Source organism: Saccopteryx leptura, chromosome 6 (genome assembly GCF_036850995.1).
Source record: "Saccopteryx leptura isolate mSacLep1 chromosome 6, mSacLep1_pri_phased_curated, whole genome shotgun sequence".
Taxonomy (NCBI): Eukaryota; Metazoa; Chordata; class Mammalia; order Chiroptera; family Emballonuridae; genus Saccopteryx; species Saccopteryx leptura.
This window is the reverse complement of record NC_089508.1, coordinates 129,134,200-129,155,393: the sequence shown is the minus strand read 5'-3', so window position 1 is coordinate 129,155,393 and position 21,194 is coordinate 129,134,200. Positions and strand designations below refer to the sequence as shown.

The 21,194-nt window shown below is 45.5% G+C and overlaps 1 long non-coding RNA gene across 1 annotated transcript in view; it reads left to right on the top strand.

Annotated features, from left to right (window-relative positions):
- LOC136376674 (uncharacterized) overlaps positions 1–3,547 on the top strand; it is a 285,392-nt gene extending 281,845 nt beyond the window's left edge. Inside the window, exon 3 of the long non-coding RNA XR_010746221.1 lies at positions 3,447–3,547. This is a non-coding gene — a long non-coding RNA (uncharacterized lncRNA). The remainder of the gene's footprint in view (positions 1–3,446) is intronic.
- Positions 3,548–21,194: the final 17,647 nt, after the last annotated feature.

Sequence of the window (21,194 nt, the reverse complement as noted above, 5' to 3'; positions counted from 1 at the left end):
ATTCTCCTTTTCATTTGCTATTTCATAGCCTGTGATGTTAAAATTTTAGTTTAAATATTAGGGGATATATAATTCAGTAATTGTTAATTGTTCAATATTAGGTCACAAAACCCAGAGTAACAAATATTACTATTGATTGGCTTAATAGAAGAATTCTTAACATAATAGGTGGAAAGGAGAACTCTAGAGACAATCCTGAACCTCCACCTGAATTACCACCACAGATCAAGTCTTTTCTTTCCTCGGTCTAATAGATTTCTTTAAATACAGGATTCCCAATTTTGCTCTTAGTCAAGCCCCTCAGTGAGATCTTCTGAGCATGGCTTTTAAGGTCTATAATGACCAAGGAAGTAACAGAAAAGGCAAATAAGGCCCAAAAGAGGTCAGAAAATACCAACTTTTGGCTCCAGCGCCCTAAGGGGCTTCATCAAGGCCCTGCTCCAGAGTGGAAAGAAAGGTCATTGAATTGAAGCCTGCCAGGCTTCCCAGTCCCACTGGTTGACACATCTGTGCTGTGGAAAGAGGGACATGAGAAGGTAAGCTTCCCCCTTGCTCCATAGAGGGAGGGTTCAGTCTCTTCTAGCCCTGCTTCAGCTACCTGTGACCTGACCTTGCCCAGCATGCTGGGAATTGCCACTGAAGGCCCAAGGACATCAGGAGCCTAAGGTATTTCTTCCAAATAGCAGATAAGCTAATCTCATTTCTTGTAAACATAAGGGCCATCTACTATGCCTTGCTTGAATATTTAAGTTTTATTTATCCCTCAAAGATCTCTACTGTGGGTATTGACAGTCTGATTTTATTGCTTTATTTAATGTTTAGTATCTCCTTTATTTCTCTTATCTCAATGCCCCATGCCTATTATAGGCTGGGACCTGCTGCTAATTCCAGCTAGAAGCAGTGGTCACTAGGACTTAAACTCTAACTGCAAAGTGTAGAAATGTAACACCCTGTAAGGCCAGAAGCCAAGGCCAGGGCCACCATCAGAGCAGCCCAGCCCATGCAGGTTCGCATTGGATTCGGACAGTCGGTAAAGAAACAATGGAGCCAAAAACTGATAGGCCATTTTCTTTCATTCTAGCTTGCACCCGGCGGGCAAGTAAAAAGTACACACTGGGCTCCAAACCCACTCACATTCAGTGCTCACAAAGCCACTGACTTATCTGAGTTTCCTAGAATCAAAGGTTTCTAGCTCACCAGACTTATTCTCCTCAGTTCCCCATCTCCTTCCTTATCCCAGATACAAACTCTCTACAAACTAAACTCGACAAAACTGGCATCTCACTCAGCACTCCGCCATCTTGGCTGCTTTTCCTAGCCTCCTCCATGTGGCCTCCTTCCGCTGCTGGCTCTACTCTCTCTTCTGAAGATAATCTCAGGAACCAAGAGCCAAACTCCCGTTTTGCCCCCACTTTATACTGTAGCTTCACACCCTTTAATCCAATATACAAAATAGGGAAGTCCCTAATACAGTCACTTCTCTGAGGCATGATTGGATTGTACCACCCCACATCAAGACAGGTGGGAGAGGCTTAATCCCAAAACCAAGCCCCAGGCTACAATGATCCTGTCTGCCCCCAACACACATTAATATCACCTGGGCGACGGCATCTTTAACAAAGTGAGCATAATACATTTTATCCGCCCAACACACCCTTTCCCTAAGTACTTACAGGTTTTATAGGTTACTCAGCAAACTGTTCAAAGACTATCCAAGAGGCACTTCTAGCAGTACACCACCCAAGGACTGACTCCCACGTAGACGAGTCCACACACCATGATCCTGACCACTCCCACTACTGCCAAGGTAGAAGGCATACACGCCTGGGTCCACCACAGCTGGCTGAAGCTTGCAGTCCCAGCAGAGACACCTTTGTGGACAGCGAAGACTGACCCTGCCAACCCTTGTAAGCTGACTCTGAGAAGGACAGCATGCCCTGCTTCAGCCACAAACCAGAAGTTAACTGGTCCACGCATGGCTAATGCCTAGAGAAAAAACAACAACTAAGGATTCTTTTAATCAGGCTTTAGGAAAAGGGAAACTAGGATAAAAAGAAAGTCAACTTGTTGGGCAGATAAAATGTATTATGCTCACTTTGTTAAAGATGGCGCCGCTGCCCACCTGGAGGCCGTTGCCCAGGTGATATTAATGTGTGTCTCTGTGGGCAGGCAGGATCGTTGTAGCCTGGGGCTTGGTTTTGGGATTAAGCCTTTCCTACCCTTTTTGATGTGGGGTGGTGCAATCCAATCATGCCTCAGAGAAGTGACTTTGTATTAGAGACTTCCCTATTTTGTATATTGGATTAAAGGTTGTGAAGCTACACTATAAAATGGGGGCAGAACAGGAGTTGGCTCTTGGTTCCTGGGATGATAAGCATGAGAGAGCAGAGGGAGCAGAGCAGAGAGCAGAAAGAGGCCATGTGGCCAGGAGAAGCAGCCAAAATGGCGGAGTATTGAGTGAGAGGCCAGTTTGTGCAGTTTGGAGCTGGAGAAGGAAGGAGATGGGGAACTGAGGAGAATAAGGCTGGTGAGCTAGAAACCTTTGATTCTAGGAAACTCGGATAAGTCAGTAGCTTTGTGAGCACTGAATGTGAGTGGGTTTTGGAGCCCAGTGTGTGTTTTTACTTGCCCGCCGGGTGCAAGCTAGAATGAAAGAAAATGGCCTATCAGTTTTTGGCTCCATTGTTTCTTTACCGACTGTCCGAATCCAATGCGAACCTGCATGGGCGGCTGCTGTGATAGTGGCTCTGGCCCTGGCCACTGGCCTTACACAACTTAATTGTCACTGAAGGTTTATGTAAGTTGCAGAAGGTTTGTGCAAGTTGTAAGAAGTTAGTACAGAGAAGAAAAATGCAAGGCAGAAAGAAATTAGTCCGTAAAGCTTGTAGTACTAAGGGCACACTATTAGTGTGCCAACACATACTAGGGAGGATCTCTGACCCAATTAGCTTATAGCTACAGCTAAAGTAAAAAAATTCTCATGAGCCCCAGCCTTGTACCATTCTCCCCACTAATGAAGAATCAAGGGTTTGATTTATGCCCAAAAGAGATGGGGGAATGTTAGATTCAGGGAGTGCTGATATGTTGGGGGTGCCAAGAGTGTAACTATTGAAGGAACAGGGAGTGCTGATAGGGCCCCTGTGAGGCCGAGAACAAAGAGTTCAGATGAGTCAGAGACCCTTATCAGAAGTTTATGTTTGAAATTCTCCACTGAGCAATACCCCCCCCCCCCCGTAACTGCGCACAACCTCCCTAGCCAATATCAGCTTCTGTATAATGCTTGCTCAACCTAGATAGCCACCCTATAAAAAGGAGCCATTTTAGAAGCTCGGGGCTGCAGTGTTCTCCTGTGTGGGTTCCCTGCAGTCCCTGCACAGGTTTGCGGGGCTGTAGTGTTTCCCTGAGTGGGTTACCTGCAGTCCCTGCGCAGGTTTGCGGGGCTGCAGTGCTCCCTTGCATGGGTTGCCTGCAGTCCCTATGCAGGTTTGCAATAAAACTTATAAAATTCACTTTGTGTCTGCTGTGGCCTGTCTCCTGGGATGTAACATTAAGGTCTATAATGACCAAGTTAGAAACAGAAAAGGCAAATAAGGCCCAAAAGAGATCAGAAAAATACCAGCTTTTGGCATATACTGTTAGAAGGCTCCAATGCCCCAAAGGGACTTGATAGGATTTCATCAGAGCCCTGCATCAAGAATGGAAAAAAAAGTCATTGAGCTGAGGCCTGCCAGGCTTCCTGGCCCCACCAGAGAACATGTCTTTGCTGTAGAAAAAGGAACACCAGAAAGTAAGCTGCCCCTTTGCTCCATAGAGGGAGGGTTCAGTCTCTTCTAGCCCTGCTCCAGCTACCTGTGACCTGACCTTGCCCAGCCTGTTGGGACCTGCCACTGAAGGACATTTACGAGCTGTAAAGCCAGTATACATGGCCACCATCACAGCCGCCTGGCCCATGCAGGTTTGCATTAGATTTGGACAGACGTTAATGAAAAAATGGAACTAAGGCCTGACCAGGTGGTGGCGCAGTGGATAGAGCGTCAGACTGAGATGCGGAAGACCCAGGTTCAAGACCCTGAGGTCGCCAGCTTGAGCATGGGCTCATCTGGTTTGAGCAAAAATTCACCAGCTTGGACCCAAGGTCTCTGGCTCAAGGAAGGGGTTACTTGGTCTGCTGAAGGCCTATGGTCAAGGTACATATGAGAAAGCAATCAATGAACAACTAAGGTGTCGCAATGCGCAACGAAAAACTAATGATTGATGCTTCTCATCTCTCCGTTCCTGTCTGTCTGTCCCTATCTATCCCTCACTCTGACTCTCTGTCTCTGTAAAGAAATAAAATAAAATAAATAAAAATAATTTTTAAAAAATGGAACCAAGAACTGGTGGGCCATCATCTTTAATCCTAGCTTGCACCCGACGGGCAAGTAAAAACACATACTGGGCTCCAAAACCCACTCATTCAGTGCTCACAAAGCTATTGGCTTATCCAAGTTTCCTAGAATCAAAGGTTTCTAGCTCACCAGCCTTATTCACCTCTGTTCCCTATCTCCTTCCTTCTCCCTGCACAAACTCTGCACAAACTGGCTTCTCACTCAGCACTTCACCATCTTGGCTGCTTCTCCTGGCCTCCTCCACATGGCCTTTCTCTGCTCTCCTGTCTAATGCTAATCTCAGGAACCGAGAGAGCAAGCTCCCAGTCTGCCCCGCTTTATAGTGCAGAAATAAAGACCTTTAATCCAATATTCAAAATAAGGAAGTCTCTAACACAAAGTCACTTATGTGAGGCATGATGGGATTGTACCACTCCACATCAGAAAGGGTGGGGAATGCTTAGTCCTAAAACCAAGCCCCAGGCTACAGGGATTCTGTGTGCCCACAGCCCATCCCCAACATACATTAATATCATCGGGCTTCCATGTAGGCAGCGCCATCTTTAACAAAGTGAGCATTGAGCATAATATATTTTATCTGCCCAACATGAGCCTAAGGGAATTTATTCCAAGAAGCAGGTAAAACTAATCTCATTACTTATAAATATAAAGGCCATTTACTATGCCTTGCCTGAATATTTAAGTTTTATTTAGCCCTCGAAGATCTTTACTGGGGGTAATGACAGCCTGATTTTGTTGCTTTATTTAATGTATAGTGTCTCCTTTATTCCTCTTGTTTCAGTGCCCCATGCCTATTGTAGGCTGGGACCTAATCCTTATTCTAATGAAAAGCAATAATAATGAGGGCTTTAAACTCTAGCTGCAAAGTGTAGAAATATGACCATGGCTCCAGTACCTTGTAGACTTTTTCTGAATGTGAATAACTCCTGCTCTTTAGGACATTTCTCAAACTGAAATATAAATCAGATTAGATTTGTGAATAAAAAGCTGCAATAGTGTCAACATAGATTTAGTGAAATTATGTTAACATGGTAAGGACATTTGTGACTATAAGAATTTTATTTTAAATCCTGTTATATTAGTTAAAATTTAATTTTGGTTAATAATCTAGTAGGCTTTAGTCACTTTATTGTATTAAAATGCTTGTTATAGCATTGTTAACATTAGCTATTTGAATTTTATTATTAATTGTATATTCTTCCAGTCTGCCTCAAAATTGGAACATAGTAATTCAAATGAATAAATGCCACCCAGAATCAGTGGGGTTTGGGGACCCTTATTGCCAAAGGTTTATTTGAAACCAATAAGAAAAGATTTAAAAACAGGGAAGAAAGGAATTTTCTCAGGTAAACATTTAGAAATACACTTTAGTAAATTAATTGACAATTGTTAGAAAATCACTATATATATGGTTCTTTCCAGGTTTAGCTTGCCCATTCTAGTATTGGACCTGCATTCATGTCCACAGTCTCAAAGCTAGAAGAAAAAGAAATCAATATTAATTAGAAGCTGATTTAAAGTTACGTTGGACTCACAGGTACCCAAAGGGCCAGGGCATGTAAATTACATGAATCAAATAATAAAAGAAACGTAACCACTCCTTCCTAATTATTTGCAGGATTTACAGGTTATTCAGCAAACTGTTCAAAAGACTGTCCAAAGGCACTTCCACCAGATCCAGTACATCACCCAAGGACTGACTCCCATGCAGAGCAGTCCACACACTGTGATCCTGACAACTCCCACTACTGCCAAAATAGAAGACATCAACCACAAACAGAAAGCTGGTTGGTCTATGTATGGCAAATATATAAAGAAACTAAAACTAAGGACTCTTTTTTTTTTTTTTTTTTACAGAGACAGAGAGAGAAAGAGAGAGGGATAGACAGGGACAGACAGAAAGGGACAGAGAAATGAGAAGCATCAATCATTAGTTTTTCGTTGTGCATTGCAACACCTTAGTTGTTCATTGATTGCTTTCTCATATGTGCCTTGACCACAGGCCTTCAGCAGACCGAGTAATCCCTTGCTTGAGCCAGAGACCTTGGGTCCAAGCTGGTGAGCTTTGCTCAAACCAGATGAACCCATGCTCAAGTTGGCGACCTCGGGGTCTCGAACCTGGGTCCTCTGCATCCCAGTCTGACGCTCTATCCACTGCGCCACCGCCTGGTCAGGAAGGACTCTTTTTAATCAGACGGGGGAAAAGGGAAATTAGGGTAAAACAAAAGCCAACTTTATTGTCACTAAAGGTTAAAGGGGTTTTTTTTTGTTTGTTTGTATTTTTTTTTTTTTTTGTATTTTTCTGAAGCTGGAAACGGGGAGAGACAGTCAGACAGACTTCCGCATGCGCCCGACCGGGATCCACCCAGCACGCCCACCAGGGGCGATGCTCTGCCCACCAGGGGGCGTCGCTCTGCCACGCCCACCAGGGGCGATGCTCTGCCCACCAGGGGGCGTCGCTCTGCCGTGACCAGAGCCACTCTAGCGCCTGGGGCAGCGGCCAAGGAGCCATCCCCAGTGCCCGGGCCATCTTTGCTCCAATGGAGCCTTGGCTGCGGGAGGGGAAGAGAGAGACAGAGAGGAAGGAGGGGGAGTGGAGAAGCAAATGGGCGCTTCTCCTATGTGCCCTGGCCGGGAATCGAACCCGGGTCCCCCGCATGCCAGGCGGACGCTCTACCGCTGAGCCAACCGGCCAGGGCCTGTTTTTTTTTTTTTTTTGACAGAGACAGATAGAGAGAGGGATGGATAGGGACAGACAGACAGGAACGAAGAGAGATGAGAAGCATCAATCATTAGTTTTTCGTTGCGACACCTTAGTTGTTCATTGATTGCTTTCTCATATGTGCCTTGACCGTGGACCTTCTGCAGACCGAGTAACCCCTTGCTCGAGCCAGCGACCTTGGGTCCAAGCTGGTGAGCTTTTTTTCTTTTTTTTTGGCCGGCGGACCCCGCCCCGCCCCCTCCCGGGGAGGGAGAGGCGCCAGGGGCCTCCCACTTATTCTACACCTCTCATGTCTCTTCACCGTGCCAGACTATAGTCAAGCTCAACAGGGTCTTCTTTCCCCGCTGATTCCGCCAAGCCCGTTCCCTTGGCTGTGGTTTCGCTGGATAGTAGGTAGGGACAGTGGGAATCTCGTTCATCCATTCATGCGCGTCACTAATTAGATGACGAGGCATTTGGCTACCTTAAGAGAGTCATAGTTACTCCCGCCGTTTACCCGCGCTTCATTCAATTTCTTCACTTTGACATTCAGAGCACTGGGCAGAAATCACATCGTGTCAACACCCGCCACGGGCCTTCGCGATGCTTTGTTTTAATTAAACAGTTGGATTCCCCTGGTCCGCTCCAGTTCTAAGTCGGCTGCTAGGCGCCCGCCGAGGCGAGGCGCCGCGCGGAACCGCGGCCCGGGGGCGGTCCCTGCGGGGGGGGGGGGGGGGGACCGGCGCTCTGGGCCGCCAAGGCCACGCGCGGGGGCGGGGAGGACCCACCGCCCGGCCAATCCTTATCCCGAAGTTACGGATCTGGCTTGCCGACTTCCCTTCCCTACATTGTTCCAACATGCCAGAGGCTGTTCACCTTGGAGACCTGCTGTGGATATGGATACGGCCCGGCGCGAGACTTACACCCTCTCCCCCCGGATTTTCAAGGGCCAGCGAGAGCTCACCGGATGCCGCCGGAACCGCGACGCTTTCCAAGCTGGTGAGCTTTTGCTCAAACCAGATGAGTCCGCACTCAAGCTGGTGACCTCAGGGTCTTGAACCTGGGTCCTCCGCGTCCCAGTCCAACGCTCTATCCACTGCGCCACCATCTGGTCAGGTAAAGCCTATAATTAATGTATGTATCTCTAAACAAAAGGTATAAATTTATGCCATGATGTCAGGTTTTCTCCCCTCCCATGTATAATTAAGAGTATATAAACAGCCCCTGAACTATTTTTGGGGCTGCATTATTTGAGTCTGTTGCCCTGTGTCAGCCATATGTGGCCAGTATATTTGATAAATTTCCTCCTTTAATAAAACTTTTCAAAAACTTATTTTGACTTGGTACTTCTACAAAAACCCGTGAAATTGTAGGTTGGGTACTTTACAACAGTGGTGGGTACCTGGGAGAGCTGGGAGGCCAGCAGCAGGGAAGGTGAATTAAGAATGGCAGAAAAGCCTGACCAGGCGGTGGCGCAGTGGATAGAGTGTCAGACTGGGATGTGGAGGACCCAGGTTCGAGACCTCAAGGTCTCCAGCTTGAGTGCGGGCTCATCTGGTTTGAGCAAAGCTCACCAGCTGGAGCCCAAGGTCACTGACTCCAGCAAGGGGTCACTCAGTCTGCTGTAGCTCGGTCTGCTGTAGCCCCCATGGTCAAGGCATATATGAGAAAGCAATCAATGAACAACTAAGGAGCCACAACAAAGAATTGATGTTTCTCATCTCTTTCCCTTCCTGTCTGTCTGTCTCTATCTGTCTCTCTCTCTGACTCTGTCTCTGCTACCAAAAAAAAAAAAGAATGGCAGAAAATACGAGGGAAGGGACAGGTGTGCCTCTGTTTCTCACATCCATTTCACGTCATGGAATTTGTTTTGGAAACTGGAATTTTGTGTTTGTTTTTTCTTTTTTTTAATTTTTATTTATTATTTTTTTTACAGGGACAGAGAGAGAGTCAGAGAGAGGGATAGATAGGGACAGACAGACAGGAACGGAAAGATATGAGAAGCATCAATCATCAGTTTTTCATTGCGACACCTTAGTTGTTCATTGATTGCTTTCTCATATGTGCCTTGACTGCGGGCCTTCAGCAGACCGAGTTACCCCTTGCTCGAGCCAGTGACCTTGGGTCCAAGCTGGTGAGCTTTTTTTGGCTCAAGCCAGATGAGCCCACGCTCAAGTTGGCAACCTTGGGGTCTCGAACCTGGGTCCTTCTGCATCCCAGTTCGATGCTCTATTCACTGCGCCACCACCTGGTCAGGCTTGTGTCTGTTTTGAAGAGGCAGAAACATGGTCAGAAGCAGCTTGGGAAACAGGGAGGGGAGTATCCTTACTGCTCAGCCCAGAGGCATTCTCCCCATTGTGAGGTAGGGTTGGTTTGGGACCCACCGGAAGAGGCAGGTTTTGAAACCTAGAGTTTGCCTCTGGCTCAGCCTGACACAGACCATTAACCTTTTCAGCAAATTCCTCCCCTCCTGCCCTCTTAGTGGGCTGGGAGTCCAGTCCCTCAAACCTTATTCTCTGCCTCTGCTTTTGCCCTTCAGGTTCTCTCTGCAGTGAGAGTGGGGAAATAAAAGGTAGAACTCCACTCTGCCAGTTCTGCTTCTCATTTTCAATGTTGGCCTAAGTTTTTTTGTTGAAGGAGGAAACTGAAACCAGCTCAAAGAAGGTTCTGTTTTGGCCTCCCCATTAACACACACAAGTCAGAGAGCGTGAAAGCAACCAGTGTAATTCAGATGGTGAATGTTTCTCACAGCAACCAAGTATCCAAAGTAACTAAACCTGTTTGGCATTCTTTGGTAAGAACTTTATGGCTAGAAAAGCAGACCATTCTTCCAGCAAACATTTCCTGAGCGCCTCCTACTGCATACTATGTATTATGTTGGTTCTGAAGAGAGACTAATAAATAAGACATGGACCCTGCCCTCAAAGAGCTCCTGGTCTGCCTGAACAGGCAGTTGCCCAGTGGTTAGAGCATCGACCTGGAACACTGAGGACCCAGGTTCAAAACCCCAAGGTTGCTGGCTTGAGCACAGGCTCACCAGCTTAGGCGCAGGGTTGCTGGCTTGAGTGTGGGATCATAGACATGACCCTATGGTTGCTGGCTTGAGCCCAAAGGTCACTGGCTTGAAACTGTTATGAAGTACCCAATCCACAATTTTGCGGGTTTTCATAGAGACACTAAGTCCAAATGAGTTTTTGAAGAGTTTTATTAAAGGAAGAAATGTATTAAATATGCCAGCCGCACATAGTTTACATGGGGCAGTCCCAAATTGTATGTGTCTATAATATTCTAGGGACTGGTTATATATTCTTAATGATACATGGGCGGGGAAAAAGCCTGACATCACGGCATAAGCTTAGAACCTTCCTTTCTACCTACACAGGTTTGGGAAAGGATGAAGTGGGGGATGGGACACAATTCATTAGCAAGTTTACAACATCTGTCTATAGGATTCATAAAAAGACGTTACTACACATTAAAACTTACAAGGTAACACAATGGTAAAAATGTCACTTTACATATTAAAACACATTCCTGTATTTTCTAGTGTTCATTTGCTATTCCTTTGTCCAGAGATACAAACATTAACTACATGCTTTCAGGAGGAGAGGGGTAGTTTCCATGGGGACAAATGCCTGTAAATGGCCCATTAATATAAGAAAACGTTTAATTTAATCTTTCTCTGCCTGCACCTGGCTAGCTATTCATCCTATTTCCCTACAGGTGTGGTGGAAGATCAGAGAATCCAACTCTCCTTCCCCTTTGCATTTACAACACAATGCCATCAGCCATCTTGGTTTTTATGCTAATTACACAAGTACAAAGATCATTTACAAAATCTCTGCATGCCTAGCCCAAATTAATAAAATGTTCTTCAAGCTTCCTAAAATATTAATATTCATTTTGTAGCTTTTAGTCCCTTACAACAATGGTCTCCAACCTTTTTTGGGCCACGGACTGGTTTAATGTCAGAAAATATTTTCACGGACCAGCCTTTAGGGTGGGACGGATAAATGTATCACGTGACCGAGACAAGCGTCAAGAGTGAGTCTTAGAGGGATGTAACAGAGGGAATCTGGTCATTTTTAAAAAATAAAACATTGTTCAGACTTAAATATAAATAAAATGGAAATAATGTAAGTTATTTATTCTTTCTCTGCGGACCAGTACCAAATGGCCCACGAACTGGTACCGGTCCATGGCCCGGGGGTTGGGGACCACTGCCGTACAATAAAACCAAGGTCACTGCCTGACCAAGTGGTGGCGCAGTGGATGGAGCGTCAGACTGCGATGCAGAGGACCCAGGTTTGAGACCCTGAGCTCGCCAGCTTGAGCGTGGGTTCATCTGGTTTGAGCAAAATCCCACCAGCTTGAACCCAAGATCCTTGGCTTCAGCAAGGGGTTACTCAGTCTGCTGAAGGCCCGCAGTTAAGGCACGTTTGAGAGGGCAATCAGTGAACAACTAAGGTGTTGCAACGCGCAATGAAAAACTAATGATTGATGCTTCTCATCTCTCTTTGTTCCTGTCTGTCCCTGTCTATCCCTCTCTCTGACTCACTCTCTGTCTCTGTAAAAAATAAATAAAAATTTAAAAAAAGAAAAAAAAAAGAATTCATATACTTATTAAAAAAAAAACGAAAACAAAACCAAGGTCATTGACTTGAGCAAGTTGTCACTGGTTCGGCTGGAGTTTTCCCTTCCTCCTCTCTACCCCTGGTCAAGGCATATATGAGAACAATCAAAGAACAACTAAAGTGCCTGTTGGGCAGATAAAATATATTATGCTCACTTTGTTAAAGATGGTGCTGCCCATGTGGAAGCCCGTCACCCAGGTGATTATATTAGTTGAACTTCTTGCTTGGGATGGATGTAATTATGTTATTATGTGTTGGGGGAGGGCTTTTGCACCAAAAGTTTGGTGTTTTTTTTTATTAATTTTTTTTTTTTAAATTTGTATGTTTTATTCCCACAAGGCAGCCAGGACAGGGGGTACTGAGCTGTGAACCAGGCCAGGCCAGGCCAGGCCAAGGGGGCCAAAAGGTTTTTAAAGGAAAAGAGATCACGTTGTTCCGGGAGAAGAGTGATTACGTTCTAGGAGGAGCCCATGCTGTAAGAGAGCAGAGAAAGGCCATGTGGAGGAGGCCAGGAGAAGCAGCCAAGATGGCAGAGTGCTGAGGAAGAAACCAGTTAGTGCAGAGTTTGTGCAGAGAGAAGGAGATGGAGAACAGAGGTGAATAAGGCTGGTGAGGTAGAACCTTTGATTCTAGGAAACTTGGATAAGTCAGTGGCTTTGGGAGCCCTGAATGGAAAGGGAAGTGTTTTCCCACTGTGTGTATTTCTTGCCCGCCGGGTGCAAGCTAGGATTAAAGCTAATGGCCCACCAGTTCTTGGCTCCATTGTTTCATTACAGACTGTCCGAATCAAATGCGAACCTGCATGGGCCAGGCAGCTGAGATGGTGGCCATGGCTATTGACTTTACAGTGCCACAACTATAAGCTGATGCTTCTCATCTCTCTCCCTTCCTGTCAGTCTGTCCCTGTCTCTTTCTCTCTCTCTTGAAAAAAACCAAAAAAGGCACAGACTCTTACCTGATCTGTGGTGCAGCAGTGGATAGAGCGTGGACCTGGAATGCTGCGGTCATTGGTTCGAAAACCTGGGCTTGCCCAGTCAAGGCACATACGACAGCAATCAACAACTACAGTGAAGCAACAATGAAATACTTCTTGCTCCCCACCCATCTCTCTCCTCTCTCTATAAAGTCAATAAATAAAATATTAAAAAAATAAATATAGCTTGACCAGGTGGTGGCGCAGTGGATAGAGTGTCAGATTGGGATGCAGAGGACCCAGGTTCGAGACCCCGAGGTCGCCAGCTTGAGCGCGGGCTCATCTGGTTTAAGCAAAAAGCCCACCAGCTTGAACCCAAGGTCGCTGGCTCCAGCAAGGGGTTACTCGGTCTGCTGAAGGCCCGCGGTCAGGGCACATATGAGAAAGCAATCAATGAACAACTAAGGTGTTGCAACACGCAATGAAAAACTAATGATTGATGCTTCTCATCTCTCTTCGTTCCTGTCTGTCTGTCCTTGTCTATCCCTCTCTCTGACTCACTCTGTCTCTGTAAAAAAAAATTTTTTTTAAAAATTAAAAAATATATATAAAACCAGCACCAGGTATTAGACCAGTAGGGTCAAAAACAAATAAACTAACACCAGGTGTTAGACCAGTGTGGTCAAACTAGATCTCTATTGGGCAAACAAGTTTGGAACAAGTGTTTTTAGGTTTGCTCACTGTAAAGCCAGTAGCCAGGGCCACCATCACAGCCGCCTGGCCCTTGCAGGTTTGCATTGGATTAGGACAGTCGGTAAAGAAACAATGGAACCAAGAACTGGTGGGCCATCATCTTTAATCCTAGCTTGCACCTGGTGGGCAAGTAAAAACACACACTGGGCTCTAGAACTCACTCAATCCGTGCTCACAAAGCTACTGACTTATCTGAGTTTCCTAGAATCAAAGGTTTCTAGCTCACCAGCCTTATTCACCTCTGTTCCCCATCTCCTTCCTTATCCCAGATACAAACTCTACACAAACTGGCATCTCACTCAGCACTCCGCCATCTTGGCTGCTTCGCCTGGCCTCCTCCACGTGGCCTCCTTCTGCTCTCTGCTCTGCTCTCTCCTCTAATGATAATCTCAGGAGCCAAGAGCGCAAGTTCCCGCTTCGTCCCCATTTTATAGTGTAGAAATCCAAACTCTTAATCCAATATATAAAATAGGGAAGTCTTTAATACAGACACTTCTCGGAGGCATGATTGGATTGTACCACTCCACATCAAAAAGGGTGGGAAAGGCTTAATCCCAAAACCAAGCCCCAGGCAACAAGGATTCTAACTGCCCACAAAGACACACATTAATATCACCTGGGCAACGGCCTCCTCGTGGACAGCATCGTCTTTAACAAAGTGAGCATAATATATTTTATCTGCCCAACACAGTGGATTTGTGTAGATAGTAAAGGAACTATGGAGCCACAAAATGGCAGGCCACTCCGTTTATTCAAGTCTCATAACAGCCCCAGACAAGCAAATAGGTAGGGGAAACCGCTTCCCTTTCTCAACTTCAGATTCACACAGACTCACAGGCCCCCACCATTAGCCTTAGCAGTCCCCAGCCAAACAGGCCAGGTGGATATCAGGGCAATCTTCCATAGACCACACACACAAGGCACTGCCCAATACAAGCTAGCAAACTTAAAAAACATTTGTTTACACAATAGGAGGGTTGTGTTTTGTTTTTTGCTGTAAAAGCACAGGTTTCAGGTCTCTGTCTAGAAAGCTCATCCTCCCCTCCTTCCCACTTTCTTCACCAGACAAATGACTCATTCTTGAGGCCTCAGCTCAAAAGTCACTTTCTCGGCAAGACTTTCTAAAACTGACTTACTGTATTTTTCCATGTATAAGACGCACCCTTTTTTGAAAAACTTGGGATCTAAAAACTGGGTGCGTCTTATACAGTGATTGTAGACTTTTTTACTTACATTTCCCGCTTTTTCATGTGGATGAGGAGTTGTATGAATTTTATGATGACTAAAACTCAAGTTCAATACTTTATGTAATAGATTTTTTTTCAAATTTCAGGCTCCAAAATTAAGGTGCATCTTATATATGGGATCGTCTTATACATGGGGATATACAATAGGTTCCCTGTTACTTTCACATCATTCTCTTATGATTATTTTTACCTGAAACCTGAACAAAATTGTAATCGTGCACTTGTTCATCAGCCTGGTGTCTGCCTCCTCTCTGAGACTGTTAGCTCCTGCAAGGCAGAACCACCTCTGTCCTGTTGGCCACAGGACCCTTGGTACCTGGAGCCTTGCACTGGTAGACAGGCCCTCCATAAATTCGTGCTGAGTGACTGTTGGGCAGATAAAATGTATTATGCTCACTTTGTTAAAGATGGAAGCCGTCGTCCAGGTGATATTAATGTGTGTTGAGAATCCTTGTAGCCTGGGGCTTGGTTTTGGGATTAAGCCTTTCCCACCCTTTTTGATGTGGGGTGGTACAATCCAATCATGCCTCAGAGAAGTGACTTTGTATTAGAGACTTCCCTATTTTGTATATTGGATTAGAGGTTGTGAAGCTACAATATAAAATGGGGGCAGAATGAGAGTTTGCTCTCTTGGTTCCTGGGATGATTAGCATGAGAGAGCAGAGGGAGCAGAGCAGAGAGCAGAAAGAGGCCATGTGGCCAGGAGAAGCAGCCAAGATGGCGGAGTATTGAGTGAGAGGCCAGGTTGTGCAGTTTGGAGCTGGAGAAGGAAGGAGATGGGGAACAGAGGAGAATAAGGCTGGTGAGCTAGAAACCTTTGATTCTAGGAAACTCAGATAAGTCAGTGGCTTTGTGAGCACTGAATGTGAGTGGGTTTTGGAGCCCAGTGTGTACTTTTTACTTGCCCGCCGGGTGCAAGCTAGAATGAAAGAAAATGGCCTATCAGTTTTTGGCTCCATTGTTTCTTTACCAACTGTCCGAATCCAATGCGAACCTGCATGGCCCTGGCCGTGGCTCCTGGCTTTACAGTGACTAAATCAATGAAGACAGTTATCTCAGCTCTGAGTCCTCTATCTTACCATATTCTCCTGTCTTGTTTATGTCTGTTCTTGTCTAAGAATAGCAATTGCTAGCATTGCTTCCAAAGCTGAGGTTGGGATTTTATTGCCTTTCCCCAAAACAACTGCTAAAATCCAAAGCTCCTCTCTAAACATGGGTCCAAAGTATCTGTGGCCTATGAAAGGCCTATGAAAGAGACCTGTGGTGCTACAGAGGTGCTTTGGCTGTGAACAATCCAAAAGAGTTCTTACTGACATTTTTTCCAAAAGACAGATACAGAGTAAAGAGGCCAAGCTGCTAACCAATGTGTTTGGGTGAAGATTGTTTTCTTGTTTGCTTACAGGCCGTGTCTATAGGCTACTAGAATGGCGGAAGGTGAGCTCTCAACACTGCCTACAGATTCACAGATTGTTGAAACAACAAATCAATGCCTCTCATTTTCTCTCCCTTTCTTTCTCTCGAGTCAATAAGTAAAAAAAAATTCAAAATGCAAGAAGGCTGGGCCCTGACTGGTTGGCTCAGCAGGAGAGTGTCAGCCCAGAGTGTGGATGTCCCCGGTTTGAGTCTCAGGGCACACAGGAGAAGCGACCATCTGCTTCCCCTCTATCTCTCTTCTCCTCCCACAGCCATGGCTAGATTGGTTTGAAAACATCAGCCTCAGGCACTGGGGATGGCTCCGTGGAGCCTCTCCCTCAGGCACTAAAAATAGCTCGGCTGTAAGCATGACCTCAAATGGGCAAGGCATCAGCCCAGACAGGGGTCGCCAGGTGGATTCCAGTTGGGGTGCATGTAGGACTCTGTCTCACTATCTATTCTCTTCTCACTGGGAAAAGAAGGAAAAAAATGCAAGAAGTTTGTACATATGGATCTACCATATATATATATATATATATATATATATATATATATATATGATAATTATTTCAGCTATCTCATAATGACGGTGGTAGCAGATGCATGAAGGTCATTTAGAACAGTGTCTGGCACATGGTCAGGGCACAATAAATGTGAACTGACCTCAGTGTGTGTGTATTATAATTTACTTACCGACTTTCCTACTGAGAGCCCATTCTCATTTCCACTTTCTGCTATTACAGACCACTATGCATCTTTAAGATGGTGACTCAGCAGGATGACAGTATCATACTCAATATCCTTGGTTTGAGCCTGCTGTAGTACACAAGAACTTTGTACTCTGATTATTCCAAGATCTGCCTCTCAAAGCAAATCTAGCTGGCTTTCTTGCACTTGGGTTTTGTTACCCACATTGCTGCAAAGAAACTCCGAAACATTGTCCTGTGAGGACTGTGAGAGGCAACAGTTCCAAGAACCACTCCCTTACACCTCTACACACCCCATACACAGCTGTGCCGCTAAGACACTGCTGAGTTCTCTCTGGTTCACCATCAAAATTCTTCCTTTAGTAAGCCTCACCTGATCCCTCTAGTGGGAGTTAGAGTGCCTGGCTTGGAGTTCTAGCTTTACACTAATTAACTAGCTGTGTGACCGGATAAATCACTAGCTCTTGGTGTGCTGAGGATCACTGGGCCAGCCAAACTGTTAAGTCATGGGTTGAGAGACCCCACCTCTCCTCAGTGGTCTGTACTGCTCAGGTCCTGCCATTTATTTCTCCGGCTTAGTCCTCTAGCCATTTGCCTGCACAGAGAGAAAAACCACATACTAATTTCCACATGTAAGTGGACCTGTGCACTTGAAGGGTAAGTTGTACTTAAGGTACTATCTTTCTTTCTTTCTTTTTTTTTAGGTGAGAGGAGTGGAGATAGTGAGACACATGCCCTGATCCACCTGGCAACCCCATCTAGCTGATGCTCAAGTACCAAACTATTTTTAGTGCCTGAGGCTGATGTGCTCTAAGGGAGCTATCTTCAGCACCTGAGGCCATGATCAAACCAACTGAGCCATTGGCTGCAGGAAGAAAACAGGGAGTGGGGGGAGAAGTAGATGGTTGCTTCTTCTATGTGCTCTGACCAGGAATCGAACCCAGGATATCTACACACCAGGCTGATGCTCTATCCACTGAGTCGCCAGCCAAGGCCTTAAGGTATTGTTTTAACATTTTTTGGAAAAGGTACACACATGCACATACACATATGCATACATGTGCACATGCCCACGCAATGTTGTCAGAAACCAAGATAGGCCTGACCAGGCAGTGGTGCAGTAAATAGAGCATTGGACTGGGATGTGGAAGGACCCAGGTTCGAGACCCCGAGGTCACCAGCTTGAGTGCAGGCTCATCTGGCTTGAGCAAAAAGCTCACCAGCTTGGACCCAAGGTCGCTGGTTTGAGCAAGGGGTTACTCGGTCTGCTGAAGGCACGTGGTCAAGGCACATATGAGAAAGCAATCAATGAACAACTAAGGTGTCGCAACGAAAAACTGATGATTGATTCTTCTCATCTCTCTCCGTTCCTGTCTGTCTGTCCCTATCTATCCTTCTATCTGACTCTTTCTTTGTCCTTGTAAAAAAAAGAAACCAAGATAGTAGTTCCTCTTGAGAGTAGTTAGTTGGGGGAGGGGGAGTGGCTAGCAGGAGAATGTTCTATTTCTTGACCTGTGTGCTAGTTACAGGGGTATGTCGAGTGTATGAAACTTTGCCATTCTGCATACCTACATTTTTATCTTTGATGTATGTTTACTTCAATAAAGTTTTAAAAAAAGCACACAAAAACCTTAAATTGTACAGAAGACCATATTGGGAAGTCTCCCTATCCTTTCTGTTCCCAATCCCCCCTTCCCCTCCTGAGAGACAACCCTGTTCCCTTTCCTGTGTGTCCTGGCAAAGCTTTTCTAGGCATAAATAAGTTTACAAACATTGGTTCACTTTTTTATTTACACAAATGACAGTATATTACACACACTATTTGAGTATTATTTTTTTCAGTTCATAATATAATAATATAGCTCAGAGATCATCCCACATTCTAGTGTGGAAGTAACCCCACCACCTGGCATCTAAATATAACTGTGAAGTACAGGCAGTCCCTGGGTTACAAACAAGATAGGTTCTATAGTCTTGTTCTTTTTTTTTTTTTTTTTAAGTTTTTTAATTTTTTTATTTTTTACAGAGACAGAGAGTGAGTCCGAGAGAGGGATAGACAGGGACAGACAGACAGGAACGGAGAGAGATGAGAAGCATCAATCATTAGTTTTTCGTTGCGACACCTTAGTTGTTCATTGATTGCTCTCTCATATATGCCTTGACCGTGGGCTTTCAGCAGACCGAGTAACCCCTTGCTGGAGCCAGCAACCTTGGGTTCACGCTGGTGGGCTTTTTGCTCAAACCAGATGAGCCCGCGCAAGCTGGTGACCTCGGGGTCTCGAACCTGGGTCTTCTGCATCCCAGTCCGATGCTTTATCCACTGTGCCACCGCCTGGTCAGGCTATAGTCTTGTTCTTAAATTGAATCTGGGCCCTGGATGGTGACTCAATGGATAGAGCACTGACCAGGTATGCAGACGTACTGGGTTCAATACCTAGTTAGAACACACAGGACACTCAACCATCTGCTTCTCTACCCTCTTCCCTCCCACAGTCTGTGGCTCAACTGGTTCTAGCACTGGCCTCAAGTGCTAAAAATAGCTCAGTACTCCAGCATCAGCCCCAGATGGGGGTGCTGGGTAGATCCTGGTTGGGGCACATGTGGGAGTCTGCCTCATTATCTCCCCTCCTCTCACCTAAAAAAAAAAAATTGGATCTGTATGTAAGTTGGAACAGGTACATTTACTTATTAAATGCAACTTAGATGTTTATCTTAACATAGTATTTATTTTTACCTTTCTGTGCATATAAATAAACATTTAAATACAACCTTGAATAATCTTGGATGATACAGAAGATGATGGATTTGTTGGAGACGATGGGACTGGTGTTAGAGTCAGAGTTTGATTCTGCTGCTGGAGTCAGTCTCTTGAAGAGGCATCCAGGGTGGTTTGTACAGAGTTTTTCTTTTTCTCATCATAAATGGCCTTATAACATCTCAGGCCTTTGTTAACTGTATGGTAAACTTTGGTGAACCTCTCTGTATCAGGATCTTGCTCTTCTAACTTTGCCATTCCTGCTTCAATGAGATGAAAAGCATCAGCTCTTTTCTCAGTTCTGGAGTTTCTAGCAAGGGCTTGGAATTGTAATCCTCAGATGCGTTACTCCTAAGGAGTAAAGTCAGCCTGTCTTTCAGCGCCTTATGTTCCTGTGTACTTTTTCTCCCTCTCAAAATGTAGGTCCTCTTGGGCATTTTTTCCCAAACCAAGTCAGTTTCATCCACATTGAAAATTTCGTCTGGCAAATAACCTCCCTTGTTGATAATATTTTCCAATGTCTCAAGGAAATTGCTCACTGTACTCACTGCTTCGCTTTGAACTTTAACACTATGCAAATTTGCCCTCTCTTTATTTATTAAAAAAATTTTTTTTTAATTTATTTATTCATTTTTTAGAGAGGAGAGGGAGAGACAGAGAGGAGAGACAGAGAGAGAGAATGGGGGAGGAGCTGGAAGCATCAACTCCCATATGTGCCTTGACCAGGCAAGCCCAGGGTTTCGAACTGGCGACCTCAGCATTTCCAGGTCGACGCTTTATCTACTGCGCCACCACAAGTCAGGCAAATTTGCCCTCTCTTTAAAGAGATTGAACCAACCCCTACTTGCAACAAATTCTTTCTTGCAATGGCCTTCCCATGCTGTCTGAGCAGTTTTTTTTAAATTTTTTTTTATTTTTCTGAGGCTGGAAACCGGGAGGCAGTCAGACAGACTCCCACATGCGCCCGACCGGGATCCACCTGGCATGCCCACCAGGGGGCGATGCTCTGCCCATCCCGGGCGTAGCTCTGTCGCGACCAGAGCCACTCTAGCGCCTGGGGCAGAGGCCAAGGAGCAATCCCCAGCGCCCAGGCCATCTTTTGCTCCAATGGAGCCTCGGCTGCGGGAGGGGAAGACAGACGGAGAGGAAGGAGAGGGGGAGGGGTGGAGAAGCAAATGGGCGCCTCTCCTGTGTGCCCTGGCTGGGAAGCGAACCGGGACTTCCGCACGCCAGGCCGACGCTCTACCACTGAGCCAACCGACCAGGGCCTGAGTAGCTTTTATTATCAATGGCCTTCCCATGCTGTCTGAGCAGCTTTATTTATTTATTTACAGAGACAGAGTCAGAGAGAGGGATAGATAGGGACAGACAGGAACGGAGAGAGATGAGTATCATTATCAGTTTTTTAAAATTTTATTTATTTTTACATTTTTTTATTTATTCATTTTTTTAGAGAGAGGAGACACAGAGAGAGAAAGAGACAGAGAGAGGAAAGAGAAAGAACAGAAGGAGGAGCAGGAAGCATCAACTCCCATATGTGCCTTGACCAGGCAAGCCTGGGGTTTTGAACCAGTGACCTCAGCGTTCCAGGTCGACGCTTTTACCCACTGCGCCACCACAGGTAAGGCAATCATCAGTTTTTTGTTGAACCGTGGACTCTCAGCAGACTGAGTAACCCCTTGC